Source organism: Podarcis filfolensis, assembly GCF_964270895.1.
Source record: "Podarcis filfolensis genome assembly, chromosome: 4".
Lineage (NCBI taxonomy): Eukaryota > Metazoa > Chordata > Lepidosauria > Squamata > Lacertidae > Podarcis > Podarcis filfolensis.
In genome coordinates this window covers 33344751-33355543 of record NC_139607.1, presented here as the reverse complement: position 1 = coordinate 33355543, position 10793 = coordinate 33344751, and positions in this window count along the sequence as shown.

Genomic DNA, 10793 nt, shown 5'->3' with positions numbered 1-10793 from the left:
TTCCTTAGTTAGCGTGTGTCTTTTGCCCCAAGCCTTCTTAGCTGGTGGGTCTCGGAGTTATGATAGAACTAACATTAGATCTTAGCAGCCCAAAGCCTAGACCTATGTTTCCCAAACTTGGGTCTCCAGCTGTTTTGGGACTACAACTCCCATCATCCCCAGCTAGCAGGACCAGTGGTCAGGGACAGGGCCGTCTTAAGCATATCCAGTGCCGTGGTGCAAAGCGCCCCCCGCCAGTTTCCCAGAGTTTTTTAGGGAGGACGGTGCTGCCGGCGGGGCTGGAGGAGACGGGCAGTGGCTGGAGGGCAGCTCCTCTGGCAGGGAAGAGGCAGAGGCTGGACACTGCACCTCCCGGCTCAGCTGGCGGCTTCGTGCCGCAGTGGCCATGGCAGACGGAAGCTCTGGGTGCAGCGCTGCTTCAGCGTGGCATGGCAGAGGTGGGCGAGGGCGGCAAGCTGATGCCAGAAGGCGCTGCATCCAGCCTCCATCTCTTCCCTGGTGCCCTCCAGAACTTGGTGCCCTGCACCACTAGCCTCTATAGGTAAGATGCCCCTGGTCAGGGATCATGGGAACTGTAGTCCAAAAACAACTGGAGACCCAAGTTTGGGAAACATTGCTCTAGACAATCCAGAAGAATACCATGGTCAGTGAGTGGTGTTAAGTCTGCTGAGAAGTCCAGGAGAACTAAAAAAGAATGTACACTCATATCGCCCAGTTCCCAGCATAACTTATCTACCAGGACTTCTTAGGGCTCTGGCCATGTGTCAGTGCCAATTAGTTGGAATAATGGGCACACACATCCCTTAAACGCCTTGGAGAAGAGAATGCAGGTTCTCCCATATGTCAGCATAAGTCAGATCTTGTTACGTAATAACTAATAAGCACAACAGTCGCGTATTTATCCGGAAACGGTTGCTTTCTAAAGCTTCAGCATGGAATGAGCGAACATTTTTATTTTGGTATGTGTGAAAAACAGTTTTTAATGTTTATTGCGTTGCTTTGAGGTTGTGTGGGATGAAATCCTGGCCCTATTGAAATCCGTGGGAGTTTTTGGCCAGCACCCCTCAGTGCGAGCAGCATGTAACAGTTTTACACGTAGAAATCTGTCTCTCTTTAAACTAGGAACAGATTTTATTCCCTTGGATTTGCCCCATTTGGATCTGCCTCATCCCAAGGGGTCAACCAAAAAGCTCACACATGCCTAATAGCATCTTAAATTCCAGTTTTAAAGAAACCCAACAACTCTGGAGGTTCTTTGAACTGTTTTTCAGCCAATAAGACTATCAGAGGTACGAATGAAAAGAGTATGCACGGTTAACATCATACAATAATTCTGGGCTTTTTGTACAGTGAGTTTCTCCCATGCATTGTGAATTTTTTCGAATAATAAGTATTTTGTATGTGGAATATCATACTTGTGTGATAGCCAGCAGGGTGTGAACACTTATATCAGGCATAGGCAAACTTGGCCCTCCAGATGTTTTGGGACTACAACTCCCATCATCCCTAGCTAACAGGACCAGTGGTCAGGGATGGTGGAAATTGTAGTCTCAAACAATCTGGAGGGCTGACTTTGCCTATGCCTGGCGTATATGAGCATCTCGTACGGTATTTTGATTTTTGAGATCTAGAACCCATATTGTAGGAGTGGGGGTGTTTTTCAGCCTGAGGGTGGTATTCCTGCATCAGTAACCTTCCATGGACCACATGTCCATCAGCAATGGGCAGGGCCAGAGGCAGAAAGTGGGAGTGACTAAATGTGAGTGGTTTCTTTGTCCCATGTAGCGGCAACCTGAGACCTGCGTAGCACCTAGTATAGCGGGGGGTTGCCAGTCTTTTGGGATCTGTGGGGCACGTTTCTAAACCAGAGAAACTGCCATAGGAACCACACATACCACAGCCAAACACACAGTGCAACCGATTCTGTTGGCTATAATAGAATGCTTCTTTCAAGTGCCCATTTCAGCAGAGGGAAGGGGAGGAGAGACCCTTGCAGGCACAAGGGAAGGTCTCTGTGGGCGTGAGATCCCTGTAGTACAGTCTAATCCAATTAAGCCTGCCATCTCCTCCTCCGCTCTTATCTCAAGACTCTGACTAAAAGCAGACTTTGTGGCCTTGGTATCAAGACAGTTTCCTCTCCTTTCACCATTTTGTTCGCCATCCAGTCTGATGAAGGGTTTGGTGAATTCAAAAGCCTGGTCGCTTCTTTTGTGACGTTTTGGCTGGTCCTAATAAAGAAATATTGCCCAGCTGTGGGTTTTGAAATTATAATGCATGGAAACCAGAACTGTGGAGCGGAGCTTTGAAATGAAATTGTGCTTATGATCTTTCTCGGCGGTGACCTAGAAATAATTTCTCCTGACTTGCGGAGATGAAATGTTATGGACATCTTGTCCTTGTGAGTGTCAGGGCTGCAACTGCTAAAATTCCCAGACCTCTGAGAAATAAATGAATATATAACCACTGCCAAAGTCTAGACAACATTGTTTTAGTTACCAGTAAACATCCATTTATCTTCACGGTTGGTTCAGCAGAAATTAATTTTAATTTAATTAACTCTATGAATAATCATAATCAAACCTTTATTGCATTAGCATACAGCCATAGCAGGATAAGACAAAAATGCTAGAGAGAAGCAACCTAACAAGATTCAAACGATATTACTGGCATTGTGACATTTAAATTACCCTAAAACAATAATGTAAAAATTTAGTTGCCAGTGCCGGGAATCTAAAATGCAGATGTATATAAAACATATAATGGCCCCAAAATAGGCTCGGCACATTAGGTTAAAAAGGTAATACAAAGAATTAAAACAGGTCCAGGTCTGGGACACACTACCCAGTCAGTGTAGCCCTGAGTTTCAAAGCCTGCACTATAAAGATTGCCACCCCACGTGAAATTTGGGGATTTGCATCCACAAGAAGCGATTTCAAACAGTCTTCCTTAGATGTGATGGTGGGCGGGATCAAGAGGAGGAGCTTAGTTCTTATTAGCTCATAAATAGGGCAGTAGAAAAAGAAATGTATGAAGTCCTCTACTTCATTCATTGTGCATGGACATAGACGCTGAGTAATGGGGGTCTTAAAGTAAATCCCCTGCAAGAAGGCCGTGGGTATAGAATGGAAACGGGCCATGGTAAACGCTCTTCTCAAATTGGGCTCCGTCAAGTCTATCAAGTAGTTGGCCAGTGATCTTACCACTTTCACTTTAGGGAGCCACTTGGAGAGGCGAGCTGTGGTGGACTGTGCCCGGTCCATGGCCTCGTCTCTTGTAAGAATCCAGGCCCGGATATTATGATGGTCCCAAGATGACAGCGTGTCAAGATCTGGGAGGGAGTAGCGTGCCGTGATAATCTCCATGGCCTTGGACCATTTGTTGTTATGAGCACAAGTTAAAAAGGCTTGCCTGGCTAGTAGGGAGCCTGGGGCATTGATTAATTTACAATAAAAACTAATTATTCTAATGTGGGCTCTCGCAACAATAGAGGGGAGGCCCAGTTCTGTTCTTAACTGTGCAGCAACCGAGCCCTTGGGGAGGCCCAGTAACTTTCGTGCAAAAGAGTTTTGTAGAATCTTGAGCCGTTGTAGTGTTTTTAAATTCCACCCCCAGATTTCAACCCCATACAGTAACATCGGGAGGACTTTGCTGATAAATGCTTTTCTGATTGGAGGAACCAACTGGCCGCCTTTTGCATAGAAGAATTTCTCCAAGGCTTTGATGGTTCTACGGGCAGCCAGGATGGTCATATTTAGGTGAGCTGACCAACTAAGCCCATGCTGAAAAGTGATGCCCAAATACTTGAATGCTGAACAATATTCAATAGAGTGGCCCTCAAATTTCCAGAATGGCTTCCGAGTTTTCGTGCCAAAAGTAAGAATTTTGGTTTTGGCGAAATTGATTTTGAGGGAGTTGGTATCACAATATGTCATGAGCCCTCTGAGCATGTTGTTTAAGCCCTGCTTGGTTAAAGACAGTATCACCATGTCGTCCGCATAGAGTAATATGGGGATCTTGCGCTGTTGTAAAGAGGCAATGCCTCTCCCACCAGTAACCAGAGTAACTGACTAGCACATAGTCCCTCTCCAAACTGCTTTAATGTGCTATCCTGGAATGTGGCGGGATGGACGTCCAAACAGGATGGCGGGGATATGAAAGAGTTTTTAGCGAAATTCCAGATTATGGGTATACAAGAGACCTGGTGCCTAGAATCGTCTCCCCCCCATCCCTACCGGGCTATGACGCTTATGTGATTCCTGCGACCAAAACACATTTGTATGGGCGCCCTAGTGGTGGCCTGGTAACATTTGTTTCGCAGGAGCTTCAACTTAATATCTCTCCTCTCTTTTGGTTAGAGAGTAATTCCATTCAAACTTTACATATCACTAACAGCTTGGTTGGGGACTTCATATGTGTAAACTTGTACAATCCATCTACCTCCTCCCCTTCTCATTCAAATCAGTTTTGGGAGGATTTAAGATTTATCCTCGATAAATCGGTGGCTGAATTTCCAAAGTCAGAGATCTTTATAATGGGGGACTTTAATGCCAGAATCGGAGCAGACATAAGCTCATTCACCCATAAGTCGCAATTATTCATAGAGGAGGAGTGGTTTCCGACGTGGAATTCACATGATAAGACCATCAATAGGGCTGGCATCATACTACTGGAGCTTACCATAAACTGCGGGCTGCACAGCTTGCATGGCACTCCCAAAGACTGGTCCGGGGGATTCTATACTTTTCTAGGTTCGAGAGGGGCAAGCGTTATAGACTACATCTGGTCCTCTTCAGCCTTTAATGATAAGGCATATTGTTTCAATGTGTTCAACAGAACCGAAAGTGACCACCTTCCAATCGCCATCTCCTTCCCCCCCACACAGCTGGGGCTTCCCAGCTCATTCCACCTCCAGGACCCACTGATCTTAGCCCCCGGACGTAAGAAGTGGGATATCTATCTGGAGCAAGACATAAAAGTCCTCCTAAATTCCCCTGAGATCCTAGCCTTGAAAGCTCAGCTGTTAACAACGAATGTGAATCATTTCTCAACTTTCCAGCAAATTCTAGCCTACTTGCTTCCTTCACTCACGAAATCTCCCCGTGCGATTCTAACCTGGAAGAATCAAACTTGGTTCGACCAAGAATGCAAACAGTGCAGAAGTTGGCTTAGATTTCTTCAGTCTGATATGAAATCAGACAGCTCCCAGAGCAAAATCAGGGAGTTAGCCCAATTCCGTTTATACTACAAGAAGTTGCTTCAACATAAGAAATTGCTCTTTGCGAAAGAACGCTGGACGGCCCTGTCAGTGGCCATTAAAACCCGTGACAACAAGAAATTCTGGAATTTAATTAATGCAGGTTTAAGACCCCACTCATTCATCGTTAATAATATCACAGCAGCCAGTTGGCACTCTCACTTTGCTCAGCTGTATTCCGCCCCAGATCCTGAAGTAAACGTAGTCTCTTCTCTTCCAGCATCTGCCTTGCCCACCTGGGAACCAGTTTCCCCAGAGAGATGTTTACAACTAATTAGCATGCTATCAGGGGATAAATCCCCGGGGGAGGATATGATACCACCTGAGGTATTTATATCGAACCAGACGTGGTGGGCCCTATTTTAGCATCTCTCTTTACGACTATTAATGCTACTCTTAAGATTCCACCTAACTGGAAACAGAGCATAGTCATCCCAATACATAAAAAGGGGGACCCACAAGATCCGTGTAACTATCGACCTATTAGCCTGCTGGACATATCATACAAGGTTTACTCTAGATTCTTGTTAGAGAAATTAATCGAGTGGGCAGAAGAAATAAAGTTATTCCATCCGGAACAGGCTGGCTTCCGTAAAGGTCATAGTACATCTGGCCAATGTCTTGTTCTATTTATATTGATTGATAAATACCTAAACAGGTTCAACTGCAAACTACACGCGGCTTTTGTGGACTTGACCTCCGCTTTTGACTCCATCCCTAGAGATAGGCTATGGCAGAAGCTTAGTTACACCAACATAGATAAGAGACTCCTCCACCTTCTTATGGAAATTCACAATGACATATCGGCCAGAGTAAAATTTGGCCCTCTGGGAGCTCTTTCTGATTCTTTCCCTCTGAATAAAGGGGTCAAACAGGGCTGCCTCTTGGCCCCTTTTCTATTTAATTTCTACATTAATGACATCATTACAACCATGATGGCCCTAAACCAATCTATGCATAATATATTATGCATTTCAAAAATAATTCTGTTGACAGTGGACTGTATCCAACAAAGTCATAGTCAGAGTAGATGCACTGAAATTAATTAACCTGAGTTAGACCTGGGAGTCTTGTCCATTAGGTTTACTGGGTTTACTCTGAGTAGGATTAGCATTTAATACAACTCATCACTATATATTATGAATAATGCAATGTTTCAGTAAATAATTCTGCATCTGTCTCAAAAGTAACAAAGTTTTCCCTGGAAGTGAATTCTATTTATTTATTTTTTGCTGAATTACCCCAAATCTAACATTTTCAGCAGTCTCATCTTTTTACTTGCTGTGCCTCTTTAAGCACAAAGCCAAGAGTAGACATTTTCACCTTGACCCAAAGCAATGTAAGTCACATCGTCCTGGATGAGGGTCCAACAAACTGCACAACTCAAAGGGGCTTGGCCTGTCTTGAACAACACCTGCTCAGGCTACATAGCAAACTTCTTCTGAAAGCATGAGGAATTTCAGAAGCAGCTTGTAATGTAGCCTATGGGAGTGCCATTCAAAAAGGGAAAACCTGGAAAACACCAATTACAAGCATGTTAAATTTGCTTCGGTTACTAATACTAAGAGAGCAGCTTCAAATGTTCCACTTGTCACAAGTGAAGTATCAATTCTTACTTCCATGGGGGTTTTTTTGCAGACCTTCTGCCGCAAGGACAAAGTCATTATCTTCTTAAGTCTGCTTTGGGTTTCTGCTCATTTCTTGACTGCATTCACGATCCCTTTCCATCTTGAGTGCTACCAATAAGGACACAGAGAGTTTTTCGTGCTTTCTTCCTCCACATAAACGACAAAGGCATTTTCTACACAAGAAACTTTGCCATTCTCTCTCTGCACACTGCTAAGCTGCTTAAATCCCACAAAAGTGAACCGTGGTACAGCAGTTGGCATCAAGAATCATAGAATCATAGAGTTGGAAGAGACCACAAGGGCCATCGAGTCCAACCCCCTGCTAAGCAGGAAACACCATCAGAGCACTCCTGACATATGGTTGTCAAGCCTCTGCTTAAAGACCTCCAAAGAAGGAGACTCCACCACACTCCTTGGCAGCAAATTTCACTGTCGAACAGCTCTTACTGTCAGGAAGTTCTTCCTAATGTTTAGGTGGAATCTTCTTTCTTGTAGTTTGGATCCATTGCTCCGTGTCCGCTTCTCTGGAGCAGCAGAAAACAACCTTTCTCCCTCCTCTATGTGACATCCTTTTATATATTTGAACATGGCTATCATATCACCCCTTAACCTCCTCTTCTCCAGGCTAAACATGCCCAGCTCCCTTAGCCGTTCCTCATAAGGCATCGTTTCCAGGCCTTTGACCATTTTGGTTGCCCTCCTCTGGACACGTTCCAGTTTGTCAGTGTCCTTCTTGAACTGTGGTGCCCAGAACTGGACACAGTACTCCAGGTGAGGTCTGACCAGAGCAGAATACAGTGGCATTATTACTTCCCTTGATCTAGATGCTATACTCCTATTGATGCAGCCCAGAATTGCATTGGCTTTTTTAGCTGCCGCGTCACACGGTTGGCTCATGTCAAGTTTGTGGTCAACCAAGACTCCTAGATCCTTTTCACATGTACTGCTCTCAAGCCAGGTGTCACCCATCTTGTATTTGTGCCTCTCATTTTTTTTGCCCAAGTGCAATACTTTACATTTCTCCCTGTTAAAATTCATCTTGTTTGTTTTGGCCCAGTTCTCTAATCTGTCAAGGTCGTTTTGAAGTGTGATCCTGTCCTCTGGGGTGTTAGCCACCCCTCCCAGTTTGGTGTCATCTGCAAATTTGATCAGGATGCCCTTGAGTCCATCATCCAAGTCTTTGATAAAGATGTTGAATAAGACCGGGCCCAAGACAGAACCCTGTGGCACCCCACTAGTCACTCTTCTCCAGGATGAAGAGGAACCATTGATGAGCACCCTTTGGGTTCGGTCAGTCAGCCAGTTACAAATCCACTGAGTGGTAGCATAGTCAAGACCGCATTTTACCAGCTTTACAAGAATATCATGGGGCACCTTGTCAAATGCCTTGCTGAAATCAAGGTAGGCTACATCCACTGCGTTCCCTTCATCTACCAGGGTTGTAATTCTGTCAAAGAAGTAGGGCTGGAGACAGCCAAGTTCCAATATCCACCAAGCAAGGGTACTCATTGGCTGAGCTTGTTTCAGTCCCTCCTTCTCAGCGTAACTACCTCATTTATTTATTTAATATCAAGGTTTACACCCTGCCCTTCAGTCAAATTATTAGGCCATCTTAAAATAAAATATTACCATGAAATATTAAAACTGAAATTGAAAAACAGTAAATCCATAAAAGCTACATTTAAAAAAATAAAATACAAACCAGAGTAATAGGGAAAGGAAAAATAAAAGTGTAAAAGCCTGGGGAAACCATAAGGTTGGGGAGAGCATTCCACATCCAGGATGCCAGCACTGGAGAAAAAAATAATAATCCATTTGCTGGGTACCTCAGGCTGGAGAAAAGAGTCTCCAAGCAGGCATACGTGGAGAATCTAGTCCTAAGCCATAAAGGTCTCGCAGGGTAGTCGTGAGGATGAAAAGTACTGGGAGAAATATATATGCCCCCATGAATTCCTTCAAGGAACAACAGAATAAAAAGGAAACAAATTCTACAACCCCACCCAACAAGGTCCTCAGCTCTCTCCCTATACTTTTTTATTCTCTTTGATTCCTCTTGCAGTTCACTGCCCACTGATGTTATCCCCCAGCCACTGGCCTTCTGAGCTGCTTGCCTCTAACATAAGGCTACCAGATGTCCCCGTTTCCCGGGGACAGCCCCCAGATTTACAAACCAGTCCCCATACAAAATCCATTGAAGTTGAAAAGTGTCCCCTGATTCATTGAAAAAAATCTGGTAACCTTACTCTAACCCCACCTCACTGCTTCTGGGAAACCTCTCATTGGCTGGTAGTACTTGTCCCTGAGTGTCTCTTTGCCTGGTAGTGCTAGTTTCTGAGTGCAGAATGACACCTCTTGTCTGCTCCTGCAAGACACGTGCTGTTGACTGACCTTGCAGAGTGTGGTGTATAAATAAATAAAACACCCAGTGTATTAAATAAATAAATGAGCAAGCAAGCAGGGTCATCTCTGACCCAGGCTCATATTGTGGTACTTCTATGCACTTCTATCACTCACAGTTGGCATTATGTAGAGCCTTGCTGGATTAGACCAAAGGCCTACGCAGTCCAGCATCCTGTTCTCATGGTGGCCGAGATGATGCCTATGGGAAGCCCACAAGCAAGACTTTAATGCAACAGCAGCATTCTCCCCACTTACGATTCCCAGAAATTTGTATACAGAGACGCATTGCATCCAGTTGTGGAGGTAGAACATAGAGCCATCATAGCCTTTGATAGCTAATAGACGCTGTGGGTTAAACCACAGAGCCTAGGGCTTGCTGATCAGAAGGTCGGCGGTTCACATCCCCGTGATGGGGTGAGCTCCCATTGCTCAGTCCCTGTTCCTGTCAACCTAGCAGTTCGAAAGCATGCAGTGCAAGTAGATAAATAGGTACCACTCCAGAGGGAAGGTAAATGGCGTTTCTGTGCGCTGCTCTGGTTCGCCAGAAGCGACTTAGTCATGCTGGCTACATGACCCGGAAGCTGTACGCCAGCTCCCTTGGTCAGTAAAGCAAGATGATCGCCGCAACCCCAGAGTTGTCCGTGACTGGACCTAATGGTCAGGGGTCCATTTACCTTTACCTAGACACTGATAGTCTTATCCTCTATGAATTTGTCTTCACACACACACGTAATAGTATCTTAACCTATTATTGTGGGTTTTTTAAAAAGTTTTCAGTACTGCTGGTGCTGAAAGTAGTGACCAAAATAAAGTACATCCTCACCAGATGTTTCCACCATCGCCTACCCAAGGTCTTAATTCTCCTTATTTCTCTTCCTGGGCATTGAATGGCATGTGAAGAAATCAGTTTTATCAGCAGGAACCATTCATATCTATTCTCTTTCCTTCAATTGTCACAAACTGCTTCTGTTGAGTTATTATGGCAGCTCATTCAAAACAAACACTACAACTGTTAATCCTGCAGGCAGTTAAAACTGCAATCTTCAAATGATAGGTTGCTCACTCTGCAGAAGCTGCACACAAAAAAGAAAGCATGGTAAGCTACAGTTTGGGAAAAAAATTCCCTCTGTAATCTTCTATAATGTAACAGCCCCTTCCTGCTCCCCCCAGCCAATGCATGTGAAATCTGTGTTTTATGTGACTTAAATTAATGGAAAACTAATGCAGACAAAGCTTTTTTGGCCTTAATTTGAGCCTGGACTTAGCAGGACACCCTTCCGTCCTGTCTACAATATAAACTTACATAGATTATATAACTTTAGCTGCCATTACATTCCAAGATTTGTTGCAGGTCTCCAGTGTGGATCTTATTATTCATCGTATTTTTAAATGTCCTTTCTCTCATTTGGAAGCTTAGAGCAGCATACAATTAAAATAAATTCTGGTTGTAAATACATAATTAAAATACAGTCTGGTTATATTAAAAAAATCTGGACAAAGGTATTGCAGGA